The sequence below is a fragment of the Varroa destructor genome, unplaced genomic scaffold (assembly GCF_002443255.2).
Source record: "Varroa destructor unplaced genomic scaffold, Vdes_3.0 BEIS01000002.1, whole genome shotgun sequence".
Taxonomy (NCBI): Eukaryota; Metazoa; Arthropoda; class Arachnida; order Mesostigmata; family Varroidae; genus Varroa; species Varroa destructor.
This window is the reverse complement of record NW_019211455.1, coordinates 43,821,377-43,844,058: the sequence shown is the minus strand read 5'-3', so window position 1 is coordinate 43,844,058 and position 22,682 is coordinate 43,821,377. Positions and strand designations below refer to the sequence as shown.

At 41.3% G+C, this 22,682-nt stretch overlaps 1 long non-coding RNA gene across 1 annotated transcript in view; it reads right to left on the bottom strand.

Annotated features, from left to right (window-relative positions):
- Positions 1 to 22,682, bottom strand: part of LOC147757858 (uncharacterized) — a 40,506-nt gene that overhangs the window by 2,127 nt on the left and 15,697 nt on the right. Inside the window, exons 3-5 of the long non-coding RNA XR_015320458.1 lie at positions 14,008 to 14,094; positions 13,511 to 13,842; positions 332 to 560 (exon numbers count right to left, since the gene is read on the bottom strand). This is a non-coding gene — a long non-coding RNA (uncharacterized LOC147757858). The remainder of the gene's footprint in view (positions 1 to 331; positions 561 to 13,510; positions 13,843 to 14,007; positions 14,095 to 22,682) is intronic.

Genomic DNA, 22,682 nt, shown 5'->3' with positions numbered 1-22,682 from the left:
TTTAAATACAATATTTGCCCTTTAAGCAAAGCTTTCGGCATATGGAACAGGGAAAGATCACAACGAGTTAGATCTAATGAATACGGCACGTTTTCAATTAATTTAATAATTAATAATGTTTTTTAGGGCGATATCCAAAGTTCATGTGTTACGTTGACGTATCAATGCTTTCTTTTACGGTATTAATAACGGTTTTTACAAACGACTATGAAATAATAAGTGAACGTTGAACTAGACTAAACTTATAATAGTACTGATCAACGTGTGCGTTATTATATCAGTAAAATCCGCTTACTACATGTTTAAGTTAAAACTTTTTTTGACTACTTACATATATCGGCACCTGAAGCTATCGGTTCGGTACGTGCCTGTTATTGCGCCAGAAACATGACGGGAAGCCATCTTCATCTCAAGTTGATCTCTAATTCTGCGGGCTACAGACGCTCATGCGATGAATTTGCCGCGTTTCTGTCCTCATTTTCGGCAGGTTTCGTTGCAGCTCAAATCATTTATTGATTCCCTCCAGCGAGTCCGCTGCATTTCCTTTTTTTGGTGCAATTCTGGAACCATTCATATGAGTGGCCTGTTACTACGCGTTGCACCTCTCACCTCAACGCCGTCTATTTCTTAGATTATGATACTGGCTCCAACTATATCACGCCATTTCCCTGCGGGCTTTTTTCCTTATTGCGCACTTACGAACGCGTTAGCAACCGTGCCCATTCCTACCACGGCAGCTCGGCTTTAGCTCAGTTCAACCAAATGATCACGGGATAGCGGCTTATAAGACCATATGGTTGCTAACGCCGCTGGTAAAAAAAAGGGCTGCAAGGGCGGTTAAGGTGCCATCTGGGCACAAATTGTCGGCCCACTGACCTAACTCCATTGAGGGTGGTAGAAAAGCTGTGCGTGACACTAGCTGAAAACCCCTATATTCCATTTCGACACCCGTACATGGTCTTTGTGAGGGTTATACACCCATTGCAATAGTGAGTGGCCGTTCGGATCGCAAATACACTGCCAACACCGTCAAAAACCGACACAGCCATTGTTATCACAAGCGTTGACAGCGGCTGCAGCGAGAATAAGACAGAGCAGGAATCCACCCGCCAAGAGCTACTATGAATTAGAGACTGACGATATACCCGCATAGTCTAGGACTGGAATCCAGTTCCATCTTCTCCTATAAAACAGTCATCTATGGATGTGTGTTAGCTAGCGGCAGGCAAAAATTGTAACCTGCAACCTCTTGCTAGCTGCATTTTGCCTGCTCACGGCCTCGTTTCCCAATATCGCTAAATCCTTGTGCACTAAATGCGCCACGTACACGCTGGTGCAACATAACTTTGCTGCTATAGAGCATCGGCGACCGCTCGGACGTACCGCCCTTATAAGATGTCGGGATAATAAATAATACCAGCTCCCATAGAAAATGTAGGGGTAACCAAACTCCGCGTACGGGCGTATGGATGCGGCATAAATTGCAGCAATTTTATCTCTTCTCACTTTGCCAGGCAGATCGGATAGGGAGAAAAGCAGGAAAGTCTCCCATTTTCCATATTGGGACCCATCGCTCTCGAAGCCATCGTTCGCTTCTCAACTCCGTTCGTGGATATCCGCAGGGGCCTCAACGGAAATCACCCCCACAGCACAACGCCAACGACGGTCATTGCTGTCGTTATTCACTGACACCAAAATATAGGCACCATATATTTTGTGAAGATACAGTAGGGCATAGTCTAGTAAAGGTTAGTAAATTCATGCTAACGACATAGCTGTGATCTATATATGTAATAAGCACACAGAGGGCAAATTACGAATGGCAATTGCTGCCCGGCTGAGAGAGCCAAAATCTGATACGGCAAAACGGAGAAGGAGCTGAATTGGTAGTAACTGATGAAGACATTGGGGGAGTCGTTTGGGGGGGGGGGGGGTCCTCGCGAAATAATGTGTCTGCAGTTGGTAAAGATATGAGTAAAGCAGGTCTAACTATAAACGAATGTTCCGAAAAAGACGACCGAGTATTTCGCGAGTTGCGACAGAATATTAGCGCAGGCGCTGGGAAGGTATGTATAATCGCCGGCTAATAATGGTAAGTTGGTGGGAAAGAAAGGAAGATAGCTTAATGGCTCATTATGTTTATGGTTGAAAGGTAGTGATATGTCTCCGATGCAGTTCTAATCGTTGAGTAACGAAGGCTCTCGATGGAAACGCTTACGATGGGAACTGTACAATTAGAAAAGTTAGTACTTATTACGTTCATACCATTGGATAATAGCTACTTGCAGGAAACGTGTTGACGAAAATGCTTTAAAAATTTGCTTTTCAGATAGCAACTATACATTCCTATTTGTGTTGTATTATGGCCTATGCCAATTGCCCACATAGACGCGGGTCACGCAATGCCAAAATGGTACGGCGTCACGCACCCGTCAAAGTCAAAACGTAGTACCGTGAAGCGACAGTAGCCACTGTAAACGCGATAATCTTTTTTTTGCCGTAAGTTAGCGACTGTGATATAGTTGGTCGTTCGATTCAAATAGCACGGAGAGAAAAGTTTGAATACTGCAATACAGGCCATATAGGTTGGGCGTGCATTGGTGTTCGTATGTAAAACGATTTTCCTTTGGAAGGGCCTTCCAGCATGGTAAAAGCCATGTGTTCTTTTAACACTCAAATTTTTTTCAAGTAGGATACATGTTTGATATGAGCTTGTCTGAATAACAGACGATTGCAGTATTGATTTTATTTTTATTATTTATTTTATTTTTTATTTATTTTTTATTATTATTATTATTATTATATTTTATTAGTATTGATATTATTATTCGTTTATTTTCTTCCCAACGTACTATTTTAATATGATTTTCTCTGCCCGCACCACCATTTATGAAGCTCAAACGCATACACAAAAATGTGAAGTTAATCCCAAATTCAACCTTCTATCATATTGGTCCTTAAATAATGACGTGTACAGCTGAACATCGATTTCCGGTATACAAACATACCGAATTTTATGCGTATTATATAAGTTTTCCTTCGACTGCTTACTTTTTTGGTTCCTTTAACATACACCCGTTATTCCTTACAACTTAGTCTAGCGTACTTATAATACCTTTCTTCTGACTCCGCAGCAATATCGGTTTAAACTAGCCTCAGCCGACTCACGCACTGACATGGCATGGGCTGATGAGCCTCTTCCCCTTCCTCCCCTTGACCTCTTTGTTTTCTTGACTTGAAAATTGGCCGCCAACTAGACTCATATCAAACGCTTACATACTCTATACCCTGCACACGGTTCCGTTTCTACTGCAATTTAATGGCAGAGCTTTTTTCTTTGTGTTGCTATCGAGCGTCCCAATACGACGGTCTAGGGATATTGACTGCGACTATATTCCGCTTTAGACCATCGTATTCCGCCATAGTCACCGAATCCGAATCCACGAAAAGCCGCCCTCACACACAAGGGGAATCCGCCAGTAATGAGGTCAGATAAGGTCTTCTTTGTTGGTACTGAGCCCTGTTCGATAGTTCGAAGTTGAAGTACTTTTGCTTAGGGTAAGACAACAATTAGAACATCCACGTTACTTGTCCAAAATGAAACAAGGTCTCAATGCATTAGACCGGAGAACGAAGAAACGTCACGAATGAGCAACAGTGCGATAAACAACTGTGGTCTTCAGAAAGAGGCTTCGGCTGCTACTGCTGTCATATGCTGATGTTGATGCTACCCTTGTACCGGAAAGGGAACACCTTAGCTACATTCGTTATAATGCGGACGCATCGATGCGGATACCCAGAAACACAGAAATGGGATTTGTGAATGTAATGCACCGCACGCGTTAGTTAACAACCCGTATGGCACAACCGATGCGAACAAAGAACGTTATCTAGACATTAGTGTCATTTTTAAAGTCAGATAGATTCTGCAAAGCACCGTGCATAAGTGAGGCTAGAGACATAATGTATTCTGGGAGAGAAAGGAGAAAAAGGTTGTCATTAGCACCTTTCTTGTTGGAAGGGTACGTATTTTATTTGATAGCTGGCCCATCCGAAAAAAATCCCTAGGACTGAATTTTACTGAAAGCTATAATGTTATTAATATCTGTTGTTGAAGCAGTTCATGCTGCTGCACTTATACATCTTTTTCAAGATAAGAATATGTAGAATCGGCGTTTGTTTATAGTGTTTTTTAAAAGTAAATCTTATCTGGGTCCCAGAAGATTTGTAGGTAAAGAAATCAGAATTTTTTCTTAGAACGATAGTTGTGGCAAACATTCCTGCGACTTACATAGCTTATATCGCGTATTAGAAAAAGAGTACACAAAATAGCTTGCTTAAGATAAATTTGCCTAGATCAAATTTCGTACATTAAAGAACTATGTGCATTAAACAAATATGTGTGCAAAAATGTAAATGTTATCCAGTTAAGTTGCAGTTACTTACGCTGCTCAACATCTCCAGTAATCACCATCAGGTGAACAGCTTCGAAACGTAATGTAAAAACACTTAGTATAGACTTCTTCTTACGTCTATCTGTTCATAATCTTGTTAACTCCATTGAGGAAACACTTACATAAGCATCTATCCGCTTATCCTTTCGTTTGCCTCCTTTATGGACACCTTAAGAATGGCTCTCGTAGTGACATAAAAGATAAACTATCTTACCCGGTTAAAAACTGCTTTTCCAATTGTTAATTCGATTGTCGATGTCCCGCAAACGCCAATGGACAGACTCATCGTGACGAGACGGCAAAAGCGCGGCCAAAGCGAACTAAGCGGCGTTCGGAGAAATAGCAGCAAATTCTAAAAGGGGGTTGAGAACAGTTTGAATAAGGGGAGCAATACGTGAAACTAATTGCACAACCCCGGTGGTCGGCCTCATGCGACAAGGGCTGAATGACTGCATGCCCTGGCTCAGTGCCAATAATTAGATGAAAATATTATGTGGCAGCATTGTACATTTATTTGTCTTTGGGACTGCGTAGACGTACGCTGTGGTTGTGCGTGCACCATAAAAAGACGCCATAGTGCGCCCAAATGCTGGTGACCTTCGATCCATCGCACCATAATACTGCTAGAATGGTAACACCGGAGGCTTCGCGGGTCACTCGATATCGTGTTCAACTGCTAAAAAATAAGCTAATGTGGACGGGAGGCAATGCAAGGGAAAGGACGAAAAAGCTGCCAGAGGTTTTACGAGGGGGGGGGGGTCTACGGTTGTGCACTTGTGTGTATTTGATCATTCGGAAATGAGCATTATGTGGATTAGAACGTGTACTCAGCGGCGTTGAGGGATACGTAATTTTACTGAGTGAGCAAGCCACTCTAACGTTTCGCCTAGCCGTTATTGGTGCGGTACTGAAGTCTGCGGGCCATTACATTTCCCTTGTGGCACAGCTAGCTCATGGCAGAGAGGTAAATTGCAGAAAAGAAGGTCGAAACCGAAAGGACGTGCATTCTCGTTCAAGGCTTTGCGTACAGAAGAACATGCAACATTCCCTGCGATAGTAGTTGGTGGCTAGAGCCAAAGCGAAGACCAGGAGGTCCTATAGCAGGCGTTCTTTTTCGTTCCGCTCTGTCGTGTTAGTTAGTATCATTTGGGCGAAAGGTCAACGACACCTTTGACGCACTTACTGCGGCCGTCGCTGCCATCGCTGTCGCCGTTGCTTTTGCGGACGTGATAAAAATGGTGCAGTAAAAGGCGCTAGAGCCCTGTTAGTGTGGTGAGCGGGTGACACGACAGATTGGGCGAACGGATTGGCGGTTTCGGGATTTTTTGTGTTCCGGATCCCGTTTAGTCACCGGTTAGAATTAATGTAAGAGAGCTGGCAGAGCAGGCGGGGTAATGGCTGCGGATGGTGAAAGCGTATCTTCGATGTTGTCACAGCATACGCTACGATGACCATAAATCGGCTAAGAGGTAGCTGTTATTAACTAACAGTTAAGCAAATGAATATTTCCAAAAATGGTTCCTGCAGCAAATAAATGCACGCAATGCACGTGCATACCCAGGTTACGCGCTTAACATTAGGCTATTTGTTAAGTATTAACTTGTCTGTAGTTATTTCAAAGCTTGAAAACTTTGAATAACTTTTAAACTACATACTATTAACAGACACAATTCAGTAAATATTTTCATAGAATTTTTCACGTCTACGAACCTACTGAAAGCAACTGGAGAATAGTATGTTCAGAGGCAAATACACCATTTGAGGTTGAAAGTCAACGCTTACCGGTAAAGTTTGTTTTTTGAAGGTTACGGAACTTTCGGGAAAACAACATGTTAGCACTAATGCATTCACCTTAAGAACGGGACTTCAGAGTTTAACAACCGCGAACGACGTCATTATAACTCAGCACTTGAAACGAAAAATTAGATCCTTGTTTCGCGGAAGACTATAGGCAAAACGCAGCGTGAACTACAAGAATGAAGTCAAAAGAAGAAAAGCTAGTAGGAACCGACCCTAGAACAGATGAAAACTCTTGTCGTGCATTATAGAAGCAACCTACATAACAATATTACTAAGGAAGGCTTCAATAGCTTCCAGATTTGAGCTTCGGATTGCTGCCATGCCGTAAACAGTGCCGCATATCTTACCGTCGATGTTCTCAAATAAGTTGTTATTAATAAGGCCAGATATCGCAATGCAAATCACAGGTATACAACTATTGGGAAGATCCCGCAGTGCTTCAACGTAAATTTAATTTAATAACAGAGAGTATATCTAACATATGTTGATGTACCACCTTATTTGGTATCGTGTTTTTGACTACTTAGTCCCGAACAACTAAATAAATGTATTGCATAGGCGACCTTGACCTTTTGAAGGCAGACATTTTGAGTAATACTTGCTTGAACAATATCACTATGGATATGTAAACTTTTCGAAAGGTCGCAGATTAATCTACCTTCGGTGTTCAACCAGAGATTTCATGATTCTATACTGTGACGACAGGGAAAAAAATTGCTCCTCGAAGTTTCTTACAAAATCGATAATAAAGCCAATTTCGTCTTCCGTGTTCCATTTTAAGCTATACCTTGTTTTACTCATTGGTTGGCGTTCGGTTGGACGTTATCTACAAAGCCTGCCGTGTCAATCGGATGAGATGGCAATACCACGAAAAATTCGGTTTTGTCCTCTTCCAGCTTTGTTCATTGCTAGTGCGTCAGGTGTGGTCGTATGCGCCAATTAATATTTGCGATTCTGGCTTGAGCGAATATGGTGGTGCCACCGGGTTATCTGTCCTCATGCTCTATGTCTGTCATTCTAAGCAAAACGACATTAGATTGTATGATGTGGGCAATGCCCGCCCGAACAAAAATGAACGATGCTATCATGGGCTTGGCTTATTCACGGCTAACGTTTTACGACAATAGGTTTGATCGTTCTCGGATACTCTTGCTTCTTTGCTATCCCTTGACTACCACGAACACCCCATACTCGTTTGACATTCGATGCCTGTCAGAAATAATCTGACTAGGACCTTGAGAATGATTCTGTTTTTTTACTATGATGCATCCACTTAAGTTTATTTCTACTAATAATTTTACAAATGATATTACTTTACCAAACCTCGTGTTTCTTTAACTTTCCTTTTTATATCCACTAACAATATAATGCCGATATTGCAGTCTCACTGTATGAGATAGGTCTTTTATTTATGAAAGATATTTACAGTAAGTAAGGTCTCTGAGAACATTAATAGCTCCAATAAAGGCTTCTCAGCCTAAAACGGACCAATTTCAAGACGTTTTGCAAATACAATAACTCTTTAAGTTTAAGTAAGTAAACACTTTCAAGTGAACAAATTCGCTGGAACAGTAATACTTAAAGGCACCATGTATAGGAATATTGTCTAAACTAAAAAGAGGCTCGCTTTGCTAAACCGTGATTCTCCATCAATTCACACCGAAGGGTTGGCTTGATGGTTTAAGCGTACCACCGATTTATGAAGTACAAGTTTTTAATCGATGAAGCTTCTGCGCTATGACAATCTGACTCCTCTGCAATCTATTTTTATATGCAGACATAGCTTATTAACTGTACCATACACGTACCTAATATTCAGTGAAATCAGTAGTGACGTTAGGAAACGGGAAAATAGAACATCTCATTTACTTAAGTGAATCAAGATGACCTGTGAGGGAGAAATCGATAAGATAATTCATAACTAAGATTTTGATTATTGGAAATTAAGGCATTTCTTGCATCAGGAAGTTCCATATAGTGAAAAGTTGATAGTATGGACTCAGACGTAGAAATCGATAACGAAGAGTTACCGGGAGTTATAATTGTATAAAATGTTCATGAAATTATAAGATAATGTTGCATAATACATATATCATAATCGAATGCTTTTATAATATGACCAAAAAATTGCGACGGAGTATTTTTTTCACTTGTTTTTGACTAAAAACACTACGAAGTGCCTTTATGATGAGAGTTTAATGTGCAGCCAATAACGCTAATCCTTGCACAGAAGTTCGAGCAAGTTGTGCCGCGGAAAAAATAACAAACTAAGAATAAAAGCTATGACGTGCCAACCCATTTTTCGCTATCGTAGAGCTCTTGTATGGACTGTGGGGTTTATACCTTAACGTTGACCTTCATCCGTATCGCCTGCTGAGAATATTACCTCGGTCATGCCGTATATATTGGTATGTTCTCTCCCCAGGCATCCGCTCTAACTATGTCAACACACGAGACGAGCACACTTCCGATATTTTTCTGGGTATTACACTCTCTTGCGAAGGAGCGCAAGGGATCTGCCATTGCCAATATCCTATCCATAACGGCAGTCGCTCGTGGAAATGATGTCAACACGTCGATATCTGTTAGCTCTGCCGGAATCGGCGCCACGATGGGCGAGGCATGACAACCAGCCACCAATTTGCTAAAAAGGATAGTTTCTAGCACTGCTCAGCGACCCGTTTCATTACGTCAAGTATGCGCTTCGATATAAGCGCTATTCCGTTGATTTGTGTTCTTGCGAACCTTACTGTAGGCACACATTTTGCTTGCTTACCGCGTTTCACTGAACTCTGGATTCACGCAGAACTCAATCTTTGTCCGCTGGAAATACCCTCAAGACTCCTTCTTGGAGGAAGAAACTCCTCAGCTCGTCGAGTACTGGCAGCAGTTACACATTTCATCGGGTAGTGAATAAGGTTCCCGCGCAAGCAGCACCACCAACAGTTGGGTGCCTCCTGCTTCTTCTTTCTTGTTAATCATACAGCGTCTGCACGTTTCGCATGTACTCTGCTTTCGTCAGTCATATCATACATATCGTCATGTGCTTACGGGCAACGAAGCGAGAGGCGGAAATCTCTGCTCTTCCTTCTTTCTCTTAAGTTCTCAGAGACTCCTTAGAATTCGAAGGCGCAGTCGTTGACTAGACCGAACAAACTGAGCAAATATTATAGTATTTTGAAGACGAAGACCCATGAGAAGAGGGAAATGACGAAATGGGATCGAGGTGGCCTGGCTGGGCTATCTCGATCCACTCGTTTTGGTATGGCGTCAAGGCTGAGCGAATGCCCGCGTTTAAGAAAAAACGGAAAAATCGCAGCGCGCCTAGCGACCAAAACCAAGAGAGGTGCATGGCTGTAGATAAAGAGAGAAACCGTAGAAATCTGTAAATATTTGCAAGTGATACGTTTGGTTCATGAAATCGGCGGCTCTAGTTTGAATTAACCGAATCGTCTGCTTTTCTCAAGCAGGTCTACGGCTTTGGTATACCTTGGGCGAGACGAAGAGAAAACCAAGACGGTACGATAACGAGGATTTCATCTCAAATTCGAAGCTTTCGCCAAATATACTTCTGAAAATGACAAGCAACATGTTAGAACGATGGAAAAGCAGGCACATGCACGCACGTTTACGTACAAGGAGATACTTCTGGAACTCTGGTTCGTTCATGCCAGATTCCTTTTGTCCACAAACGAATGGTGAATGTAATACCATCATAGCGAAAACGATATATAATCGATTCGTCCTTTTCGGCCGAAGCGATACGTTTCGCTAAATGTCTTGTTCTTCCTTCCGTTTTACGTCGAAAAAGCGGTACGCGTCATTCCACAAGAAATATGAACGCGCTCATATTTCGCACAAGGCTACTTGTTTGAGCTTCGGCCGACAATCGATATGAATCGACCGCCACACGCGAGGAAAAGGTGTAGAGGCTGAAGTTGTGTACACATGATATGAAAAAGTGGAATTCAATGAAGATGCGGCCTCGATAGAAACGAGTCAGAGGCTAGCGAAACGAAAGGATCGACAAAAACGGGATTGGGAAACGGCAGAAATGTCGGAAGCGGGCAGTAAAAAGTTGAATCCTTGAACGCTAACGGCATTTCCTCAGTACGAGGCTCAAGAACCAGGTCATGGCATTTCCCTTGTTCAATATCAGGGGAATCTGCGGCATGCATAGATTATACGGTACTGATAGCAACAACACAAAAGTATTTCATCGTGTCATGTAAAATGGCCGAGCAGCCTGAGAGGGTGAAACTCAAATTTAGATACAAGTATGGGTAATTAGAAATGAGAAAAGTGCCATATATATATGGTGTACCTAGCTGCTTAAGTTCTTTTCAAAATGATGAAGGGAATTTTATCTAGCTAAGTACGGAAGTTCATCAGAAGTTAATATATCTAATTAGTCAAAATAATTTGGCTAATCCATCCCTTTTAGCTCAAGTGCAGGCTCATAGCTTTCGTAGCTAAAATATTTTTAAGTTCTGTAAACTTAGTAGTCTTTTTAAGAATCCAAAACATGTTCCTCAAGCCTGTTTCAATAGACGGTTCAACATTAAGACGAAACTTCCTGGAGTCGCTCTTATCAAGCTTTGCACAGACATTATAGCCATTTACTGCAGATTTATTACTCTATATTTACTAAGATTCGCCCAGCCTTACGCCAAAGAATAAACATTTAATAGAGAACAACATTTAGAGGTGATCATTTCTATAATGCACCCCCTGCAAACGCAAATATGCTACTCTTCTTAGGGGCATATATACACTAATTTTGATTGATCAATATAAGTGTAACTTGAGCAAAACATCTAAGACATGTTCACACTGCTATTATTTGCTTAACTTTTTTTCGGAGCATGCATTTAATTGCAAACCGTCTTACAAAGCGTTAGGCTGAGTCCATTGGTTGATGTGATGGCAGTCGCGTAATTCAGTAGGCCTACAGCTATCGGAATCAGGTACGAGCATCCATTATGGCGCAGCATAAGCGGACCATTTCGGGCTGAGTGTCATGCCGCATTTCCCCTGTGTAGTGTTGCCACCGTCCGCCCGTAGACCAGTGATGCCCCATCCACAATAGCGCAAAACCTTTTTTCTTTCTGGGTTTGAGAAAATCGACATCGTGTACGTCATGGATGGCCGCTATCATCATCACGAAGTTATATTAGTACCAAGGAACCTTCTCTGAGGGAAGCATAAAAATCAACAGCAAAAACGTTGAAGGTTATAGCTAGCCATGACCAGCCACTTCGTTGATGGCACGGGAACATGTGTACACAACTTTTTAAACGGATCATCTCCGACGGAAGACGGAAGGGAGCGCCAAGCTAAAGCGGACACAAACGACTTTTTCCACACGAGAACCAGGTAACAAAAAGCCAAATAGTAGCTGAGGAATCCCATAAAGGATAAATTGTATTCTACTTAGGGACGATTAAAACGGGGTGGATGACTAGGCTGTTCGCCGCCGGCGGTAGCGGCCGCGCCTACAGCATCGGTGGAAGACGGGCTAGTGCGAACTTCAAAAAGACGGCAATGTCAGCGGGGTTGGCCTCCATGAAGATTTCTTCCTTCGAACTGACAACAGGAAGATCAGGAGGAGGTAACCAAAAGGCAATTTCCGGCACGGAAAACCTAACAATGTTTGCGCGCATCCCTAAGCGTCACCTAGCTTCATAGTGCGTATACGATGGTGATAGAACGCAGACAAATTATATAAGCAGCTAAATATAATCTTTGCTACTAATGACGCGAAAGTTTATGGCGTGCGATGGGCATAATGCTAAAGTTGTTGGGCTTGGATTAGGGTTGGCTCGTATGAGTTGGGGCTCGTAATACGGTTGAGTATCATAGTGCATTATGGTGCAAGTGTGCGTTATGAGAACTCGCCACAATTATTAACTGTTTATATCTGTTGATCAGTTCGATTCAAATTGTATGTAGTATATTAAGTTTCAGGCAGTTGCGACAACTTCCTTTTATACTGTTGTGGAAATTGAGAGTGAAGGTACCCAGCGTTTTTGGGACTTGATATGCTTTCGAAGGATAAAATGACACAATGATAATAACAAACTTATTTTACAAATACATTCACCAAATCATCCTACCTCCTAAATAGTCACTATCCCTGCTCCGTTTAAATAATCCTAATTTTCTTTTAGTAATATTATTTACCAGCTTCGCAAACCCCAACGTGATTTAATCAAGTCCCCCTTATACGGATACCTTGTGACAGGCGATTTATCTTTCTTGTGTTATACATTCAAATTTAGGGCGACTATTTCTACAGCCATTAACTAAATATTAAAGCTAACCGTATAGAAGTAAGCGATGACTAATGGATAAACCTATGTGGCGAGAAATCGATTTGATAAAACCCGCTCGCCTTACGGCACGAATAATTACCGGGGGGGGGGGGGGGTCAAATGAGAGTAAAACTCAAATGGGATAGGTATCAGATCGTTTTCAGAACAGCATTCGAGAAAGATGTGTTATATCGTACGATAACGTGTACGATATACGACATGCACGATATATAACATGTACGATGTACGATAACATAAAGACATCCGTATCAAACGTTTTCTTTTATCTGAGTAAATATCTTAGCCAATATGAACGTGTCGTCCCGCACGCTCCAATAGATTCGTGCGAACCTAAACTCCACAAATATTGCTGAATGCATATGGTGTCAAATTAAAGTTCCGCCCAGTTCAGGTTGAGGCCTGCAGCGACGACAAGCACTAAAGACGTAGATGTTGTAAAAAGAAGGGACCGACCTAAGCATGCACGATAATTTTGACCGGATGTGGCTATTCTGCTTTCTGGCCCGATCACTCTCCTAACGGTGTTTGAAGGGGAACAACCCACTAGTTGGGCACGATCTTCCACTGTTGGATTGCCTGATGTTTATAGATTCAACGCGTGACGATCTATTCTTAATGACGTTTCGATTTGAGCAGAGAACATCTCTCTCATGTTATAGGTCTAAACCTATCCTCTGTTCTTGTTTTGCGCGCCACCCTGCACGCCTACTTCGGCTTGATTTACCTTAGCAAAGTCAGCCGGAAGAAGATCGATCTTTAATATTCAGATTAAAAGCTCTTGGATTGACAAAACATCGTATCTACTCTGTAGGGCAATGCTTCTTTGCCGTAAAACGCTGCTCGTGACTTGTGGAAGGTACTTGAATTTCACATGACGATTGTTAAATTTATCGTAATGATCGCTGCACTTGTAGAAATTACTTTTTTTACGCTGTAGAAATCTACGGGTCCCTTGACACGCATTTACCAATCCAATCACTACGCTTTTGGAGTCACAAGATCATTGCCGCGCTGAATTCGACACGCGACACGTTCGGGCCGGTTTGATAAATGGCTTCAAGATAACCGATCACTATGACAAGTGAGGATACACAACGCAGAAGGTTACATGGACGCTACGGTTTCGGGTTTGGCCACATATTAAATAGTTTCCCACATCGTAAGTTTCTGGATCGAGCTGGGTTGAAGGCTAGTTTGGATCTCTGTTGAAGATGAGCGTCGAGTGTAGACAAGATGAGTTAAGAACAAGTAACCTATAGAAGGTCAAAAAGTCACGTGTCAATAAAGTATACAGTGTGTATCTAGTAACGTACATTGTTATTTTTTTAGAACATGAATCAAATAAATGTATATGCTATATATTTTCATTTATCCAATAAAATTACTATTTCATGCAATTCGAAATTTAAAGCACTCACTTGTCGTTTCTGAAATACGTTAACCGTACGCCAAACGATGTTGGTAGGTAGAACAGTTGAAGTGTCGATCAAATGCACTAGTTCTATCTAAAATACAACTTAAATAAAAAAAAAAAAGTTCTATTTAAGTACAATTTAGGTGAGGTCTTTAGGTGACTGGAGGAGGAGGAATGTTCCAAAAATGCAGAGGCTTAAGACGGCCAAAAATTTCCCAATAGGTCCAAAAAGCGCAAAAAAATCTCAAACAGACTAATATTTGGAGCTTATTTAAACGATTTAATTGACAATTCATATATTCCTTTCTAAAACAGTTGTTTAGTTCTGCGTGAAAAATTCCGGTGTATCAAAAATAATCTTTTAAGCCATTTTGATAAGTTTTTGAACTTTTCAAATATAATACTTATTGAAAACTGTTTAGTATACCTCATGAAAATCTTCCTGGGATTTTGTAAGGACAGTATGAAAACCGGCAATAACGTCAACTGTCAATTTCGGGCAACAAAGAAAGTATTTGATCTTGGCAGTTGCTTTTCCAACGTGAAGAGAAAAACAATAACTTATTTAAATTCGAATCGCCAAACAAAAGGACATCTTGTCTTCCCCCATGACCGGTTTACTGTTTTCTTACAGAAAAAAAATGGGCCTTCCTCCACTATAAAAATGGTGGGTTAACGGGAGTATCAGCAGTTACGATCAGAAGCTGTCAATTTAGTTTCTGTTATACAAAAACTGTTACCCTTCAGGTCAATACGCTACTGATAATGATGGGCTATTAATTTACTCGTTCAACTACGGCTTTTCAGTGTTTTAATGTCGTCACTTCTCTGGTATAGACCTTATCTTTAAGCGCATTTTTACAAGGAAAAGCCCATTGGGATCAGGTATGGGAGTGGAAAGAAAGGTTGTTCTACGAGACCTCTTCATCCAATTCATTTGTCTGAAAAATTGTCATCAGAATTCTCATCACGATAACAGTGCACAAGTGCTACATGCTATTGAAAAGAAGATTCGTCGTCATCATCATATGCAGGCCAGTATATTAAAGTAACTGTTAACAGTCACTGCATCGTCAAAGAAGACTAGTTCAATTAAATTACCATTACTGATCAGAATTTATCATAGATAATTATATTAAAACCATACCTAGCCATTGTAGTTTTCAGCGACAGCAGTGCTGTCGAATTAGCTTCGGAGGACGGGGTGCCCATTGTTATATTCCCCCTCATCCGTTGAACAATTCGTAGGTCTACTACTGGGCAAGCTTTTCGAAACCCGACTTCGCACTGCACAGCAGAACTGTCATAGCCTTTGTCCTATCTAACTTGATACTAAATCGTTATGAAGCATTGTCTTTGCTAGTCATGGCCACAGTTCCTTTTAGTTTTTTTTAGTTCTTTAGAAAGGTTTTCCTTATAGCTTTATTGAGTAACTGATCTCCTTGCATGAAATAATTAGCGGCTGATATATTTTCATTATAACCTTACTTATAACCCCACCTTGTGGGGCTATACGGGCTATATACGGGCAATAAATGTTTTTAACTGATATTTTCTCAAAAATAAGCTATTTTGGCTTATATAGATTTACCCTCTCCGATGTGCTCACGTTTTTGATCCTTGGCAAATAGTCATAGCGTCTAATATAATTTTTTTTTGTATCTTTTGTAAGCGGCATCTCTCCTCTCCAAGGCAATAGATGACGTAGTTCCTGTAACTTTTGTTCAATGAATGATTTCATAAATCTAAATATATCAGAAAGAAAAGCCCCAAGTGGGGCTATAAAGCAATTAATAAATCGAATATTTCATCTTATAGCGTTCACCAACTGACTAGGTATAGGCCATTTATTTTTGCTCATCATTGAAATCCTTTCTTATGCCTGGAAATTTTCCATAGATTCATCTGTTGATGAAAATATATGTTTCCAGGTACAGCAGTCTTTCCTCACTTACAGACTACGATTTTTTTGCCATCGTAGTACCTTGCTTGGTCTTTTTGAAGTTTCTAATGTCACTGGATTTCTGCAAATATTCCCTAAGATATTAAAGGCTATGGTCGTTGTCCGTGGCTTTAAAGGAAACCAACGTTTCAGCAGATATTTGTCACGCTTGGCCACCTTTCCTCGAAAGGCAATGTTCGATCGAGACAAGCCCAGCAGCTGACACAAAGACAAAGTCTAAGTGTAAGTGATGCCCACGGGGCGGCAGGCGGTGGGCTCAACGTCAGCAAACCGTAAACAGGGCCACCGCCGCCCTTCCACAGCGAAATATAAACGTACCAAGTAACGTCCACCAGCTACACATCGGGCAGCCACTACCCGTGCCACCTGTGCCGTCCGCGGGGGCCGTGGGGCAAAAAAAGCTATCACCACCAGGAGGCATTACTCCACCATTCGGCGTCAAGCCACTTCCTTCGTCTAACAAAACAAATACACGTTCGTAGCCGAATGCCAAATATTACATTGAACGTTTTCCATCTCTGGCCTACGTCATTACTCACCACATTGTAAGAACCGCCAGTCGTGACAAAAGCGAAAAATTCATCTCGATAATACTAGTGACCTCTATTGACAAATCCACTAGTAAAAATTTGGATCGATTTGCATATAAATGTCTACGGGATTGTAACCAAGCGCCCTATGATTCCCAGCCTCCAGCATTGCCTCTAAGGCATTCGAGTGAAGGAGGCCTAGTAAAGCGATCATAGCCACATTTTTCTACCCTACCTATTTGTCATACCTGCATCAAATATCTGCACATCTTGATCCACCTGAGAACAAAGCTTTACATGAGTTATTTAAATAGCTAAGGAAGCTAGTTGTCATAGTAGACGTATTCACTTACTGGGCTTAGTGAGCATGGGTCCCACAAACTCAAATGAATCTTATGACCAAACGTTTGTGTTTTCTCCTGAATCGCACCGCATATGTATGAGCGTCACTCAATGCATATTTTTAGGCACATGTTATTCGAATGTGAAGAGTCCAAGCAACAAACGGGAAACGGCTTTGACGGCATAATTAAGACAGAAGAAAAATTTAAAAAAGGGAAACTACTTTTCACTGAAAAACGCTGCCATATTGCCACCGTTAAGTTTTAGTAAGTGATTATCGTTGTAAGAAAAATGTCGTTTTTCGTAAGCGTATTTGAAGTGATTGGCCTTATCTGGGGATTACTCCCCACTCCTAGATATTAGGGGAGAAACCGACAGCACGCGGACTCACGGCCCATGATTCTGAGAGCTTCGTATAAAGCTTTGGAAAATTCCAATATATTTATAAGAAACTTTCATGAGGCCCCCGGTAATCATCAGCTGAATGACGATCGCGCCTGTCATTCGTGTTTTGAAGTTGTTTTTTAAAAAAAAAAAAGCAAAGTGATGCCGTGACAATGACTTCCTCAGAGCCGTATTGAGGTGAGGCGAAAAAGCGGACGGATATTAGCAAGATTTAAGATTATGATATGTTAGTAAGCAAAGTATATCTTAAAATAAAGTATTCAAATTATTTTTTTTTTAAATATAATGATTCGAATATCAGGGAATAGTTCTGCGTTCTAAGTTTGATAAGAAGCAATTCAAAGCTTTGAGCTCCACTGTGTGATCATTTATGGCAACGATTACTATATACAACCATATTACAATACAAGGCTTCGCCTCTCTATTTATTCATTAATTCAAGACGACTTCCTTTTTACGAATCACTATGTAGGCACTTTTTCGTTGATAAATTTATAGATTGTTTTGCACATGGCGGCCATTAACATAGAACTTATTTTCCAATGGCTGAGTACGGAGCTTAGTGCTAATAGTTGGGCCTGTTTCCGCCGGGACCTCTATTCGATTTTTACTGTTTCTTTTAGATTTCATTCTGTACCCATTCTCAACTCATGCCTTTGTTGGAGTACTTGACAATACGTAAGCTTTAGCGACTGCATCTCAACCCAAATTTCGAACAAGCACCCCGACGTCCGCAACCCATCGGTGCATCGGTGAACCTTTGATACACAAACCAAACAATTCGGTTCAATGACCCCACGTATTTGACTATGCTGTACTGGTACTGGCATGCATGGTCTTCGCTTATGCAGTGAGTAGAAATCGATGAATACATCAAACTGCCTCCGTATGCATAAGCATGCGAACACATGAAGAAGCCGCCACCTTTCCTTCTACCATCCGTCTATCCTAGACCGTGATTCGATGGCCAGTTGTCATGCCCCAAAGCATGGATCAGGTGGAGTTTGATTTCTCGCGCTATACCAGAGTCAATGCTGAGTAATACTTGCTCGCAGAACTTCGCACTATTCACGATACGGCAAATGTTTGTGTAATTGAGGGATTATGTGTAAGTGTACGCAGATGGTTAAAATCACAATGGGCCTACTCCGCTTTTCTGTGCCTTTGACTGAATGCCGCTTCTCATACCCAACACCATAGCCAGGAACATCGGTTGGAACACCAGGAACGGGTCGGCGCTCTTGACGCTGCTGCTAATATCGGCGTCGATCTCGTGGTTAGCTTCTATGCGTGCACAGACGCAGATTAATGCGATTTCATCACAACTATACGATAGTAAATATTAGGGATAACATTGGTGTTAGGTAAGAGTACGTTCGTGCTGACAGGGTAATTGAGTCGAGTGCGTCAACAATCATAGGATAGCAGTAGAAGTACCTTGATTAAAGGAGACTAATCCGCAGGACGGAGAGACGTTCGAATCGGAAGCGGGCGTCTTTAATGTGTAGTATTACAAGACTGTAGTAAAAAGTCCCTTGAGAGTTTGAGAAAATCAATTGGAAGGTCTTCGTTAACTTAATTCGCTTAGAAATATGTTTTTATATGGCAATAATTTGCCTTCCCTTTGCAGCTTTAACCTATGTAAAATGGAGACATAAAATTTTATTTTGCAAATCCAAAACCACAAAATTATCGGGTGATTTTTACCCACCTCTACGTATATTGGGGCTAAGTTTTTCGCGATAAAATCAATAATAAGTGGGGTAGAAGTTCCAGTAGAATTTGCATATGCAGGCTTCTCGAAGGTCTGCAAATACGAGTTTTATAGCACCTTACAGGAGACAGGACCACTTATATGGAGAAGAGATAAGCTTGCCGTCTAATCTACGTTTCGCCTAAATATAGTACGTTTCTACCTTAAAGTTACAGGCTCATCTATCTGGATTTTGTTGACCTTAATTTAAAACTGTAGAACTTATGTGCCATATGTCGCTTACCACGAAACTACACACTACAAGAGCTTATATATTATGATCGTATTGCGGAAGTGGTGGTCGGGTATTGCATACATTGAATAGAAATGAATACTTTATGTATACATAGGATGGGTTAGGTTAGGTTAGGTGGGGAACGCGCATTGACAGGTCTGGGTATCGTTATTGATATGAACGGTTCGCTGAAGATGGCGGGTATTGGCGGAATAGTATGTATGTATAGTAATTTCCTTATAAGCTATATGGTATTAGGGTACGAAGGTGCAAACTAGCACCTTCCTTCATATCTAAAATATACGTGAAGGCGTAATAAATTCAAATCGGCTGGGAATTAGTGGAACGACACAGAAAACAAACTCGTAGTGGATGCAGTGAGATAATCTATAAAACATATTCGAATATAAACAGATAGTGCTAATAAAGAAAGAATGCACAAATAACAGAAAAAACTGCGAGATGTGGCCGGGCAGCTAACGGATAAAAACTAATAAAATAAAGTAAATTACAAACATAATCATAGGCTCGTTTATCATCAGTCTGATTAGGCTATATATTTCGTTCATGGGGACAAGTAAATTGTTGCTAATGAAAAGCATCAGACGAACATAAAGCGAGTGTAACGCAGAGTTCTAAATTCGAGTAAATGAATCAGATATCATATCATGTCAGATAAATATTTGTGTTGAGAACTATAACTTTAAGGAAATATTACGAGGCAAGTTCCCTAAAGCAACTTTTCTAATGCAGCTTCCTGTTACGTTTCGCTTTGGTAAAATTCGAGCCTGACTATAGTTCTCCGGATACTTCCGCCTACATGAAAAGCAATAGAAAAAATCGACGACCAAACATGTTCTTATGTTTCGTTATTATGGAATGAAAGTACTAACGACAAACAGAATCCTTCTTTTAGAGCACTAAGTAAAGGAAAACTGCGCAGTATCAATACGTGAGTATACTCTATTCTTTACTTCTATACGTCATTAACAGTATCTTTAGTATTGCTAGCGGGATTTACCGTTGTTGCTCAAGCTGCGCAACGAAAAGATCCACGGACTTTAGTATCAATCGAGTATTAGAAACTGCCCTTATTTCAGTACAGTATACAAACACGTATTATGCCTAGGATTATGCCTAAAAACAGAATAATGCCTAGGAAAAACGTTTGTTTCCAAAACCTTCCATATTCTGGCACCCGCTAAGAAAAATCACATTTTTCACACCTAAACCTGTACACAGTCTGTCCTGCAGTGTAACTCTATATCGGCCCTTGTCTCAGAACCTACGGGTTGCTATCGCTAACTAATGGTGCGTTGTGGCGAACGAGAAAACAAACTGCCGGCCGAATGCGGCACGTGTTGGCTAGTTAACTCAATGACTGGCGGTGCGCTTTAGCTCGTCAAGGACGTAGACTTTGCAGAACTTCTGTGACGTTTTCACACAATGCTTCGGACAATATATCGCCATACCAATAACTCATGCAGGCTTCGATAAAAGCCCTGACCCCGGTGGTTTTTAGAACTAGATTACTAGATCTTTTGTGCATCTAATTGTTCTTCAAATGCAGTTTCGAGATCTTCCCGTGGACGCTGTGCTTTCACACAAGCAGAGACAGTGGCACAGGCAAGTCTCAGTGTGGAATAGAATGAAATGTGTGCACACATATACAAATTGTGATTAGACATAGCAGAAAAGAATTTTGGTCGAAACGGAAATGTTTCTTGTGCCCAGTTTCTAAACGATAGATTATTTAGTGTTTCACCAACACGTGCACGCGTTGGCTTCCCTAGATAATCAATATCATGCTAAATAGGTCGTCTGTGTGGTTTGTTGGTAGCGATAGGCAGGAGCAATAGCACCATCGTTGCAATTTATTTTATTACATTTTTTCTGTACGTACATAGGTGTATTGCGGGCGATATCTTAGCGGGTCGTCTGCATTGCGCACAAGTAGTTGAGCTCACGCTGCGCAGCTGCTACCAATGATGATTGCCTTTACGAGGTAGAATGTCGACCATGCAAGCCAGCAGACTAACAACAGGAACGACTACGTTTCTCCCTGCTGGATAAATGTATCGCTTACCTGGTCACTGATCGCCTGGCACGCCTTCAATGACACTAAACACATATCGATCTAACTGATCGGGTACAAACTATACGATTGAATTAAGTTCTATTAAGTCCGGCATTATTTGATCATAGGTGGCACGTCATGCTAAACTGGTCACGCTAAAAAAGATGGGAGCGAAAATGAGCTCAATCTTGCTAACGCGTAAATGTCACGAGCCCCCCTAAAGCAGCTAAGTGCGGATGACGTGTCATTTGTTCGCAAGTATTCCTTCTATTAACAATTAAGGTGGTAAATTAACTTGAACCCTGACTTCCACAGGCGTCAATAATTTTTCGAGGGCATAAGGAAAAGTCAGTTTTCCATTCGTGTAACGCGGTTTGGCGCCGTGTGCTGCCAATCGAATTACGAGATCTTTGAAATAGATATTTGGAATAGTTTAATACTCGGTTCCATCTACTCATCCGACTGAACATCGAACTATTAACTATTAGTTCAACTCATTACGAACTTGTCGAAGGTTGTTATCGTAACGAGCAGTTCTTGTTGTGTCAGACGGTAGCGTTATTGGAAATGGCATGAAATACTAAATCATGTAAAATTTAGGTAACAGAAAATACGTTTACTCTTGCAAAAGACCAAATTCTACTCAAATTTATAAAGAAAGTAGACCATAATATGGTAAGAGGCACCAGGGGACGATTTTAGGAAAAGAACCTCTGAACAGTAGCCAATAATCTATTTCACCTACGCTGAAATTATGTGCTATTTCTGAATGCCATTAAGCCTTTTCGGCTTTGTCTGCCAGCGTAAGAAACCACTAACTCGTAGAGTTCTATTGGCTAGATCTAAACCCTAGGTAGAGTAGCATATGGCTGAACCTCACCATGTCGAAAGTGAGCGACACGTTCCTGTGCACACGATAAACGCTCATCAAACGGTGCTCCATCTTGTCCCATCTGGCGACAGCCCTAACATCGCTCGACCCTACAAGGCCCCTTCGCTTTTCTCAGGCTCGTTGCGGCCATCGAGTTGCCTTTGGCCAACAAGGAAGCGACCCACTTATCTAACGTCCCTTCATGTTTTGTGTTGTTAACGTTCTACGAGCTACGTAGACAACTTGGTTCCCCTATCGTTATACCCCCGATACAAGACGTTTGTCCTTTTCCCCAAGACCGACAAGACTCAAAAGAATATTTACCGCGACAGTATCGCCGATATCACCAAACAGAAAGAACTCCAGTAAAGACACTGGGAGAGGTTCTGCCTGAATAAGTAGGCAGGATTGGGCATTCGATGCTTGGAGATTGCCTTGACCAAGCAAATCTATACAGAAATCGGTATAAGGGACGTTTGCCTACCTTAATGCGGGATTTGGGC